Source organism: Pelecanus crispus, chromosome 10 (assembly GCF_030463565.1).
Source record: "Pelecanus crispus isolate bPelCri1 chromosome 10, bPelCri1.pri, whole genome shotgun sequence".
NCBI classification, from domain to species: Eukaryota; Metazoa; Chordata; class Aves; order Pelecaniformes; family Pelecanidae; genus Pelecanus; species Pelecanus crispus.
The window spans coordinates 14,606,346-14,619,136 of NC_134652.1; the positions used below are offsets into that span (position 1 = coordinate 14,606,346).

Here is a 12,791-nt window from a genome sequence, read left to right on the forward strand (position 1 = left end):
GAATGTCTCGAGATCGCTCTTGTAGGAATCTCTCTGCTGCATGGATACGGTTGCTAACCTCTTCGAGGCACTGGCATTGCTGAATTATAAGGGATTGAGTCCTGCTGTGTTGGGCTTCAGCACTGCTCCCAGGAGAATGTGAGTGTGCTTGTCACAAGTGACCTGTTGTAAAATGTCAGCGTGCTTTGAAGAAAAAACTTGTACTGGTAGGGTCAAGCTCTGTTCCTTGTGTCTTAGCTGCTCCTGCCTACTGCTTAGGCTCAAGAGCAACTCAGATGTGATCAGGCATCTTCATGGCTTTATTTCTCTTTGTTGCAAGCTGCTGGTTATACAAAGGCTCGCACTGTCGAGGAGTGTCTGCACATGTCATGGGTTTAGTGGCAAGGATCTTTGTTTCTGTGTTGGTCCCCCATTGCGACCATGGGAGAAGGAGCTGGATTCCCCCAGCTTGGGTCATCAAATGGGTTGTCCAATGTGGCCCTGCCTGCAGGTCTGAGTTGAGGAGCTCCATGTACCACTTGTGCTAGGAGTACCCGCAGCTCATGGGTAAGAAAGGCTCAGCTTGGCTTTCTTTGACCCTTTTAATTAGCAGAGCTGCAGACTGTGAGCCAGATCTCTTCCAGAGTGAACAGGATGTGACATACCTGGAGCTCACATGGCCGATGGCCTGTGGGTAGAGCGCGGTAAGGGACCTAATGTGAACCAGAAGGCAGTGTTAGGTGAGTAGATTGAGTACCTATTTTGGATTTATGATCCATTTTCTGTTCTTCCCTTCCCCCCATCAAGACACCCTGTATGGCTTTCCTTCCAGGGGCCATGATCCATCTTGACTCACTGGTCTGAATTATTAGTAGTATTATTATTACTATTGTTTTTGCCTGGGGTGCTGGGAAAGAGCCACAAAATTAGCAGGCTGCTCCGTGACTTCATCATTCCTCAGAACTGAACTTCCGTGCATTGGCAAGGGTTATGTCAAAGGTGGCTGTGATCCCCTGTATGCATAGCAGAGGAGAGCTCAGGAGAAAGCAGACTGGGGTAAAACATGCCCTCTCCCTTGCAGTGGCTTTCTCTGTATGTAGACCACCACCCTGCTTGGGTAGACATATGTCTTTAAGGATAATTTCCACCACTCTGCCTGTTTTAGATGCAAATTGTATGATTTTGCAGACTACAAAATTTTCATTGTTTTTTAATGTCTGGTGAAACGTGTCAGGAAGAAAAGAAGTCAATATTTCTGAAATATCTGGGAGCTGTGGATAGACAGTTCTCTGCAGGTTGGTTCAGCTCGTTTCCCCTGCTCCCAGATGGCCAGAGGAGCAGGGATAGCAGGAGGGAGAGATCAAACCTTGCAAGGCCAAAGCTGCCTGCACCCGCTAGTGCTCAGAGGACTTCTCTTCCTTATCACTGCAACCAGTGCTTGATGGAAACGTTGCTTGTTGAAGTGAAATTCTTCCCTAACAGCAGAAGTTTCAGTTTCTGTGTCCTGTTGGGTTTTTTACTTTTTGGGCACCATTGTTTTATGAGGCCAACATAACATAAAGGTTTTTCCTGTTCACTGCCTTGAGAGATTCACTTCCTTTCTCAGCATCCTCTTAGCCTTCCAGTGCTATACCTGGCATGTGATTCTCTCTCCTGGAGGTCTTTTCCGTATTATCTTATCTGAGGAAGTGCCCAAGAGAGGCACAGTCCTTTGAGGTTGTTCAGAGCAGGTTTGCAAAGTAGCTCAGACACTTTAGGCATCTACCTGCTTTTCCTCATGCACTGTCTGGCAGTTATGGCCTCTGTAACTCAAGGCTTCCTCAGTGGGCAGTAGGGTAGCCCAGCAGATTAAGGAGCACTCATGGTCCTTTCTTCCAGTAGAGTTGTGGGTTGGTAACAGACAGCCAAGAGACAGTAGTATGTAAATACAACAGTTTGCAAAGTAGATGGCTGTCCCCAGCCTTAGGAATAGATTAAAGACCAATAGAGAGACAAGGTAGTTGTCCTGATTTGTTGTGGTCAGGGCACAATGAAGTAATGCAGGAGGCTTCACATCCCGGCAGGCTGCCTGTACTGCCTGTCCTGTGGTTGAGCCTGCACCGTGCTGGGAGGGCAGCCAGAAGAAAGCTCAGAGAAGAGCTTTTAGCAAGCTGTGAGCTGGGGGCAACAGCTCCAAAAGCCTCCAAGTTCCATTTTAAAAGTGACCAAGATGCCACTGTTGACTTTCACTAGGACTTGGTTACCAAGGAGGTGTTGACCTAAGAGACAGCACAAAGGCTTTCAGCTGCTGCAAGCTGCAGGTGACCTCTGGCCTCATGAGACCCTGAGAGGAGTGGATGGGTGGGTGCTGAAGCCCACCTGTGCAACACAGCTTGATGGGTTGTAGTCAAAATTATGCCAGGCTCGCTGCTTTGAGCTAAAAGGGAGGGGAATGGAGAGACTAAATGATGCCCTTTTCCCAGAAGGGGTGACTGGAGAGAGAGATGACCAGGCATCCTAAGGAAGCAAGTGATGGAATAGGAAATGGAGCCCAGACTTCCTGCATCCCAGAGCGGGATTCAGGTCTGTTCATCCTACCCATACACCCAGCCCCTAGAGAGATGGGCAGCTCAAAGGTATTGCCCTCCCCTCATCCCTGCGAGGTAGGGTATATGCTGGTACCCTCATTGGGAAGATGAAGCAAAGAGAGGTTAAGTGGTTGGCCCAAGGCCACCCATGAAGCGTGTGGCAGCATTTTCTATTTTCTTTGGCTTCCAAAGCAGTCTTGCAATTTATCTGATGAAAGTACACAGCCTGAAAAAATACTACCCTTGTATTCTGCCATTGTCTTCCTCAAAACCCATTTCCCATTTTATATGGATTAAACAGGAAGAGGGATTCAATGTGACCTCCTGAAATGAGGAGGCAGGAGGTGACGTACAAGCTCTCTAATTTAGTCATTTGGGAGGAAACAGCTGGACCTTCTAATGTGAGATGGTTTTCTTTTTTTTTTTTTTTTTTTTTCATGCCGTATCCTCTTAATCCGTGCATGCTCATGCAAAGGTAGCTGGTCCCCAGTAACCACGGAGAAGAACAGGATCATTAGAGGGGGCTGACAGCACCGTGTGTCGTTTGGCATTGTGAAGCTGAATGCTTTCTTGTAGCTAGAGTTGACACCTTCTCGCCTGAAGCGTGCTGTGTAAATATTACATGAAGAAGGCAGAGAGCTGCACAGTAGCATACTGTTTGAAATTGGTGGTGTCTGCTGCTTAATCAGGTGGCGTCAAAACCAAACACAGTCAAGTCAACGGAAAAAAACCTCCCAGTAACTTCCCTGGGCCTTGGCTCACACCTCTAGAGGCTTTATTGAAAGTTTTACTGAGAAGTTTATAATTACTATGTTTTTTTAATAGAGTGCATCTCCCTTTGTCTTTACTATAAAAGCAAAAATATATCCTCCCAGATCTTTTTGTTATCCTCTTCTAGGCAGGGACATCATCACATTTGGGGTGGGGGGGAAGGCAAAAGGAAACCAGGTGGATTTCTTCACCTGAAAGGATTTTAAAGTGGAACATCTTGCAACCTAGTTAGAACCTTCCCACTTTAGCTTGCTCACTTACTCTTTGCACCACCTTCTAGGTGAATATATAATAATAATCTAGTCAGTCTTTCAAACTCACATTCACTAAATGTTACTAATATGGTATACTCATTATGTGTATTTATAAATATGGGTGTTTTTTGGAATGCGTAAGGGCCTTTATTATGCAAAAGCAAGGATGCTTTTGCACTAAAACATGTGCAGACAGACCTGAAAGATGGCCTCTGCGGTGGGCTGTTAAGACAAACGATGACAGCAGATACAGGCAGGTGGGGGCAGTGAGACAGCATCAACTAGCTGAGCAGGTAATTGTCTCGACATAATGGTAACCCAAGCTACTCGCTGGTGGTCATTTAGGCAACATTGCAAAGAACAGGTGTGAAGAAAGATAAAGTAATAACACTTTAAATTGCCCTGGGGTGAAGGTAGAGCAGAGAGATATTCTGTTTGTTGTAGTACCTGTAGTGCTTGAATGTGGTTGTGTTAACTGGGGCTGTCATGCTTAGGGTGACCTTTGTGGCAGTCGGAAAGATTCTCTTCTTGTTTTTTTTTTGAGCTAGTGATTTCAGCAAAGCTACTCCTGATTCCAGTTTTTGGAAGAGGAGCTCAACATGTAGGTAACTAACCAAGTTGTTAGATGGGGGAGCATTCTACTTTTGGGAGCAGAATACACATCCCCAAATCTGTGTCTTTATCCGAATTTCATCTATTGCACCACTACACTGCAGTGTATTCTTGATTGGTCTCAACAGTCACTGGCTACTCTAGCACAGGATCTGGCTGTACCATGGCTTCACAGTAAGGCTGTAATGCAGTATGGTAACATTCATTATTATAATGCAACTTCTTTAGTTTGTGATGGTTGACTCATTGGATGGAATAAAATCTTCATAGGCTTTAAGACACGTAAATACTTGTGTGGTCCCACACATACTGTGTTTGAAACCTAGCTAGCAATAAATATGTTTTGAGATGTTGCTGGCACTGTTTCTCTGACCAATGGGGTGTGTTTTATTTTTCCTATAAACCAGGCTAAATGCAGTGATGCACTAGGCTCCTATGCTCTCAGCAGTCAGCAGCATGATTTTATAGGCTTGATGCAAACTTGTTTGCAAGGAAGACATCGCTATCTATGTTTATAGGGAGAAACGTGCCAAACTGCTACTAACCATAGCTGTCTTTAAACGGGAGCTCCACACTGCCATTCTGTCTCCTTTACAGAAGCATTCCATACCTGCCCCTGAAATACTGGAAGCATGGTCCTCCACTGTCCAGGTCATGCCTATAAATGCAAACTTTAATGTATAAAGTTCATAAATCACCCAGAAAGGTCTGAACTAATGTCCAGTGTGATACATACAAGACATTGTGTAGTGTGGTAGAGGACCTTGCGTGTGCTCTTTACTAGTGGTGTGGCCTTGGATCTTTTGTTCACCATCTCTGGATCTCCCTGGGCTCTGCTGCAAAGCCAACAGGATTTACTTGCCTTTTATAAAGTGTAAAGATGTGTGTGTTACCTAAGGGCTGACTGCTTTGAAACCCCTGAGTTTGGGTCATATTCCTCTACCAGCAGGTCCGCCCCTGGGAGCAGCGGTTGCAGAATGGCAAGGTCATGTTGTTATCCGGAAATGGGAGTCAGACCGTTGCTTCCCTAATAGCGTTCAGCAGACGCGATAATGAATGGAATGATACGAAAGCTACGTTCCTCTCTGAGGAAATATACATTTAGGATGGCAGCCATGCTTGCCGGCTGTGAGCCTGTTCCTCTAGGGCATTCCTCCTGTCTTGGAGTCCCAGGGTCTGTGGAGATATTTGGGGTGAAGCATGGAGTATGGTCTTTCTAGGAGCAAGGCCCTTGGCAGTAGGCTACTAGCTGCTGCTGTGTGATCTCTCTCTGGTGTCTGTCTATTCCCAGTCAGGAAGGCTCACTGGCAGAGGTGAAATCTTCTTGCCAGGCATTCTTGTGCCCTCGGGGGTTTGATGCAACAGAGAACATCTGAATTACCATTTCCCTAACTCTGTGAAGATGAGATTTCTAATTGCTCCCTCAGCATGCCCGGAGACTTTCCTACTCCGGCTTAGGCTGTTCTGTTATTATTTATAAATTAACCCATGCATGTATTTTTTTTGTGGGTAGAAGGTTATTCCTGATTTTCCCCTCTCCAGCAGGTACAAGCCCACAGTAGATCCCTGTGACCTCAAGCAAAATACTCTGAAAATCAGTTTTAAATGTTTTTCCATTCCCCTGCCCTGTGAGTACTTTGCTGCGCTGTCTCTGAGCTCAGTGTATTTCCTTTGCCTGAAAATCTGGCACTCTCTGACACCTGCCTCATGTCAAGCAGCCTGAGCCGAGGGACGGTTATTCGTGGGATAGACGCTACAAGAGGCAGCTGAGCTCCCGGTCTTCAGCAGAAGCAGGGCAGCTGGCACAGCCCCTGCTAGACCATAAGTGGGAGGCCTGCAGATTCCCAGGGCTGTCACTCCAGCAACTTTCACCGGCATTAAAATCACTTACAATTTAAAAACAAACAAACAAGGATATGTGAACTATTTTCCTGGCAGAAAGCCATGGAGAGCAGATTAAGTGTATCTCCCTCCTCCCATCTCCCAGACATGGCACAGGAAGAAAGACTGGAGTTCAGCATTTTCCTAAGTGGGATTAAAACAGGCTCTAGAGCTGGCTTCTGGGATGGGACAGAGGAAAGCCGGGAGTAGAAGGGAAGCTCTGTATGTGTGTCTTTTTTAAATATATATCAGGTGAAACTGTCAGTATCCCTGAATCGGCATTGGTAGTAATATCTCTTTTTATTAATGAAAGGGCAGCTTATTTTCTGTTAATAACGAGATTAGAGCTGTAGGCTTAAGCAGAAAAGAATAAAAAGTGGCTGATTCTAGGGGAACATCCATGCTGGTTTTCCATGTACCAAGGGGTAGCCGTCCTGCATCTTATGCATTTTACAAGCTCTGGACGTCCTTAACAAGTTCATTCCTTTCCCTGAATCCACATGTGTTTTCCTCTAATGCTTCAGCAAATGGTGTTTTATAAAGACAACACAGGATGTTTTACATTGAAGGGAGTCTAGTGCAGTAGCCAGCCTCCAAAATACTCTTACTTGAGGCATATGGAAGAATCTTCCGGCTGTTATTGCTCAGGAACAGATTTTCTGTTTAATCTTTTGCTGCTGTCTGCGATTGCAACAGTCTGTGTCAAAGCTCTGGACTGCTTTGAGGCAGCAGCTTTCCACCTGTTTCTGAGCTGGGCAGCAGTAGCTTGCATTTCATCCTTTAATACAGACATCCCTGATTTGTAAAGATAAGTGTAAATGGTTCAGTTTAAAGATATTTTAGGTGAATTGTCATGGGTAATGACCCTTGGGGACTGCAGTACTCCTGATCTGGGCAAGAGAGTCCATCAGCCTGTCTTTAAACCTCCCTCTGTCCTCCTGGCATAAGGACCGGTGGCTTTTTGTATAGCAATGGCAATTTGCTAGCGGCACTGGTGAGTGATAGTGCGTACTGGTGTGCAAGAAGCACCGCCATCTCGGAGGGAGTCTCCTTTTTTGAAAGAACTGAGGCTCTGGCCCAAGTGAGCAGGATCAGAGGAGGTACAGCCTGGGATGGGAGCAAGGTGCCGCTGCTCAGACCCTTGGCCTCTGGAGGTGTTGGCTAGCTTGCTTGGTTGCGGCAGCCCCGGTGCTGGGTTTTCTACCAGTCCGTTCAGCTGTGAGTAACTGTGTGTCTGTGTGCCCTCGTGTTGGCCAGGATGAACATTGGGATTACTGTTTTACATGATTCTTCTCTTCTTGTGTTGGGGGAGCATGCAGGTGCTTGGTAGGAATTGGGGTTTTGATCTGAGGCTTTGTGTGCACACGCATGTGTTTTGCTTCTGTTTTAACATCTGTGTTGCTCTGCATTTGTGGAAGAAGAGTGGATTTGTCAAAGTGGGCTGGAAAGCAGAGGTTTGCAAAGGATCTTTAGGTCCCATCAGAGCTGATGCCACAGTCCTGGCCAGACCTTAAGAATACTCTTTCATTCTTTCATTTTTCTCCCCCTTCTTCTGAAAAGCTCTAATCTTGCCCACAGCATGGAGTTATTTCCCATTGTCTTAATTCTGGAGTTCTAGGTGATCTTCCAAACGTAGTAGGGCTGGACTGGAGAGCATCTTGTGGGCAAGCACTAGGGCCTTCCACTGGGTTTTGAGGGTCTGTAGAATGACTGAGAGTATAGCACTGATATGCTTCCTGTAGCCTTTGTGCCTGAGGAGAGGTACACAAAACTCTCCCTGTGTGCTGAGGGCTTTATGGGGCTCTGCCCACCACATTATCATATAGTGATGCTAAGCCATCAGGGCTCTAACTTACCTGGTGAGTAGAGTGAGATCATTCTCTACCAGCTGCTGGTGTCTATGGAATTCCAGGTGTCCTTGTGTTGGGATCTTGCTTGTGAGGAGCTTAAACTTCTTGGCTGTTGTCTTGCTGTGTGTGAGAGGTGTTGGCTGGGTTCTGATAAAGACCCTGACACAGACCAAGTTGAGGGTGCAACTGGTCACATTATTTAGATCACAGGGGACTTGAAAGCATCCTAAGGAGTCAAACAAGGAAATGATGCCCACTCTTTTTATCTATAGAAGGATAGAGACTGTAGATAGCACTAACACAGGATTGGCACTCCAAACCTGATTGATACATGTTCTATCTGCCAGCACCCTGTCCTGCTTGGTCCTTTATTGATCTTCTGCTTCTGGTTAACATGAGCTGTAGCAGATCAAACCCCTATTGCCGAAGGGCCAACATGTTGTCTTTACTGCGTGTTGGGACAGAAGGGGTTAAACAGAAGGTGATGGTGGCTGGTAGCTTGCTTTAGGCAGTAACAGGGCAGTAAATGCTGAAATGACATGGGACTGTAAATGCTGAAATGACTCTTTAGCTGACATCCTTGCAAGCCTCTCGGTGACATCAAACTCTTGGACCTTTTCCAGCTGAGTTTGGCCTTGCCCCAGTGACAATAGATGTTAATCTGTTGGCTTGTCAAAAAACCGTGTTAGTGGGTTATTTTTTTTTTTACAGACCCATTTCCAACCCTCAGATTTCCCTGCTAGTGAACACAGCATTATGTCATTGTTTTACCAGGAGCCAAGCACCAAAGCCAACTTTACAGTGCTGTCGTCAGCAAACGTCCATTCACGTTGGGGCTTTATCTGAGTTCCCAGGCTCTTTCTTCCCAGTGTTGCCTGTGTTCTGGTCTCGGTGTCCATCAAAAGCCTACAGATGCTTTATGGGAAACGTGTAGGGTCTAGCAGTTGCAGCTAACACTTTGCAACTTATTTGTCTTAGTTGGGGCTGCTGTACGTGTTTAGCAAAGATGTCTTGGTTTGTAAAGCTTCATCTTCTGGTGACTTCAACCAAGACAAACTCTTGGATTCGTGAGTTCCTGCATGCAAAACAAGGTGAAGGGGTTTGCAGCCCAGCCTTGCTCCTAATTGATAAAATAATAGCCAGGGGCAATACCCCGCCCATGCTAGCTCCTGTTTTTTTCAAAACACAATAGCTGAGTTCCTGTTAAAAAGACTGGTTGTCAAATGGCTAACATTATAAGTTAACTTCCTTAGCTTTCAGAAGCAACACTCACCACAGATGAAATAAAGCCATTTATAACATTCTTGTAACTATTGTTCCTTGTTTTGCTTCTAGACTTATTTCTAGCTGTCTCTGCAAAGGATATGAAAGAAAAGATTTTATAAAGTTACCTTCAGTGGTTGGGAGCTAATCTGCTTTAAACAAGCAAGCCTTCCATCCCTAGATCCAGTTGGTCTTTCTGGGGCTGGCAACAGTCCCATCCTTCTCATACTAAAACTTGTCTGAAATGATATCCCAAGTCAGCTGAAGTAGTCTAGAAGCAGAGGAAAGAGGAGAGAGAGATGTTTGTTTGAATGCAGATCCTGAATTCCTCTGATACAGGCACAGATAGGTGATGGAGAGGAACAAGTTCAGCCTCTTGGCAATGGTGCAGGAATTACGACATTCTTGTGTACAAGGTGGAGTAAAATTAAATGTTTTTTCTCCACTATGTAATTAAGCTGTGCAACACCTTGCTGAAAGGTGATATGAAGGCTGAAAGTACAAACGGTTCGAAGAAAGAACTGACCAATTTCTGGGGAAAAGGCTGACTGCAATTAAACACAGCGGTCAAGATATGTGGTTGGGTGAGACAGTCTGTAATCTACCACTTGCTAAAGACTAAGCACACTGTGTTCTCTCTGTTGCTATTAAGCAGTTACCATCTAGCTTCATTAAAAACAGGGTGCTGAGCTTAGATAAAACTTCACTTTGGCCCATCCTGGGTCTTTTAATGCTTTCCCAGATGCCCCTTAACTGTATGGCACCAGCTGAGGCTTCTGAGGCTTGCTGCATATTGCTAATATTAGTGAGAGCAGTTGAGTCTCGACCAGATGAAGTTAGGAAGAATAGTGCACGCAGTGAGGAAGCGAGCCTCCCATCATCACTTCCAGTCTCCCTCCTCTGCTCCATATGCCTTTTTTTTGGATCCCATCACACGTTTATGGGCTAGTGTCACACATCTGGGCCTTGGCAGATCACTTTCTGCTTCCCAGCCTTGGGTCAAGTGGCAATTTATTTTTGTACAGGTATCATGTCTGGTATTACTATTAATATATATTCAGGCTTTGAACTTATCTAATGCCTTTCATCCAAGGATTTCCCCAACAGTCTGTGCATCGGCACCTCTTTGCAAGGTAGGCAGATCAAACAGGGAAAGCAGTGTGTGTGCAGCAATATATCTCCTGGCAGAAGTGCCTTTTCAGAGCCCTCACAAGACTAGCGGATAATTTGGGCAGATGGAAGAAGTTTTCTTTTATAGCTGAAAGTATTGCGTGTGGGTCATGGGACTGTAGGACGTAGACCTGGGACAGAACTAGGTCATTAATGGTGTGCAAGCATGTTGCATTCCCACATATGAACATTCAAGGTGGTTGGGTTGGCTTGATTTGAAGCCTCAGACTTCTTCTGGTGGTTAATAACTTCCAGTGTAGACATTTTTATTCACAAGCACCCTGTTTGTTCTCATGCCAGTATTGTCCTTTTGCATAAACAGGTCTCATCACTTTGTTTGCTTTGACCTCCTGTCCCACTTCGCTCCACTGTTTTGTAGAGAGTGATCATGTCCCTTCTTAGCCTTCATTCTGCTGAGCTGTTCTAGCCTCCTCTTGTAGAAGAGGCCACCCTCAAAGGTGCATAGCAAACAGGTTTCCCTGCCCCACACTTCTCGCAGTCATTGCAGACTGAACACACGTGAACTGTTTAGCCCAGGCACCGACAACAATTCAGTCTGGGCAACTTTGAGCATGCAATGGGTTAATTTGCTCTGCCGAGTACAGCCTTGCCCATGTTGGCAGGGGCCAGATGCAGCCTCCTGGGAATAAGGCTGACATCAGTGGGGTGATTTGCCAGATGTAGTCAGGTGCGATGTGGAGGAGATGGGCTCCTGGGTCTGTCCTGTCCCTGAGCTGTGTGCTCTGTCAGTGTGAAGGAGGATGCTTGTTGGAGAGTAACTTGTGGTTGTTTCACGGTTTCATTTTCTTCCCCTCGGGGAGTTTCAAAGCTAGTTTCAAAGCTAGTCCCAAAGCCTTGCAAGGGACACTCCACTTGCAAAAGCAGAGAAGAGAAAATGTGGCTGATTATGTTCCCATGTTAGCTTTAATGAGGGTAATCTTAAGCAGATGGTGTCTATTCAATGTTCTGAAAACACAGATAAACTCCTTTTCAGCAGGTCTTGGGAACGGAGTGGGAGAGACAAAGGGCATCATCCCAGTGGGCAGCAACTTGCCTGCTGAGATGCTCGGTAGGGTTGCTAGAGCACTTGGGTGAAGCCCTCTTGTTGGGGCAACCTCTGCTCCTGGGGAGAATGCGCAGTGAGCACACCCCGCTTGGGCGAGAGGAGAGGTGGCCTGCGGTTTCTGTCTGAGCTTCAACAACAGTAAATAATTCCAGACTGACGTTGTGGAAGCGTGCTGGTTTTGTGAAGGGAGGACAAGGGGGGAGCCAAACATAACAAGAGTTTCTCAGAGCTTGGGGAAGAGAGCCAGGGTCACATTCGGAGCTCCTAGTCTTGGCAGGCACAGAAATGGCGTGCCACATCGCGTGTGTATTGGTGGAGATAGCTGGGGTGATTGTCAGCAAGCTTCTGTGTAGGTTGGTTTGTGATGCTGATGATCCGAAACTGGTGCTGGGATGTTTCAGACAAACACTCTATCTTTTCAGCTTCCATATCTGCTCCGTTTTAATATTTTTGGCATTTGCCTTTGGGGTAAGGGAGAGGCCATAGTAAACCCTGGGATTTCAGTCCCCATGAGTCCGACTTGTGCCGTTATAGATACGCTGCGATTAAAATCATCATCGCTTGAAGTTGTCCCCTTTACAAAGCTGGGTGCTGACTCTGCTCCAAAGTACCGAGTTCCTCATCCAAGCCGTCGTTGGCCCTGGCTATTTGGCCAGCTCTCCTCCTGGCTGGTATCTCTCCATCTTCTTTTGTTGGGGAATGTTCCCAGGACCTGACATGGGGATTTTTCAGCATCTTCACTGTCATGCTCAGTGCCAGTTTTCACATGTCTTGTAGGACTAATTTGTTATCAGTGAACTAAGAAGGCTTTGGGATGGTAGTAACTCGATCAAAGCAGCCTGAGACTCATTTGCCCTTCAGATGTTTAGCGCTGTCTTAGAGGCTGATTTTTTTGGGAAACCCAAGAGGGGAACACAGTGCCTTAGGTTTTAAGGCAGTAGTTTTCACACTGAGACTTGTGGCCTCAGAAATGCTGGTAAAAGTAACAACTGGCAGTAACTTTGCCTTTCTTAGGTTTAAATTCACTGTTCAGTGGATGAAAAATATGCAGAGACCGCTTGTTAAAATTATATTTGGTAACTTTGCACTTCTCCGCAAGTGTCAGTGAAACTACAGAAGCACCTTGGAGCATGTGCTTATCATGGAAGTGTCAGCAATAGGTAGCAGTGTGGGGGATCATGAGGGAAACCCTCACAAGTTTTTAATGTAATTTGCTGAAGGTAAAACCAGAAGGTTGCAAGCCACCTTTCTGGGTGGAGCGAGATGTTTGTGCTGGGATAGTGATTGTTATTCAGTCGCAGCTCCTTTGTAAGGCTCCTGTGTAAAGGATTCACATGTAGGGAGCTTAAAAAATGTGTGGTAGGGAGGAATCGGGGCT

At 46.0% G+C, this 12,791-nt stretch overlaps 1 protein-coding gene across 2 annotated transcripts in view; it reads left to right on the forward strand.

Annotated features, from left to right (window-relative positions):
- Window positions 1-12,791, forward strand: part of SH3PXD2A (SH3 and PX domains 2A) — a 261,363-nt gene that overhangs the window by 4,314 nt on the left and 244,258 nt on the right. The window lies entirely within an intron of this gene.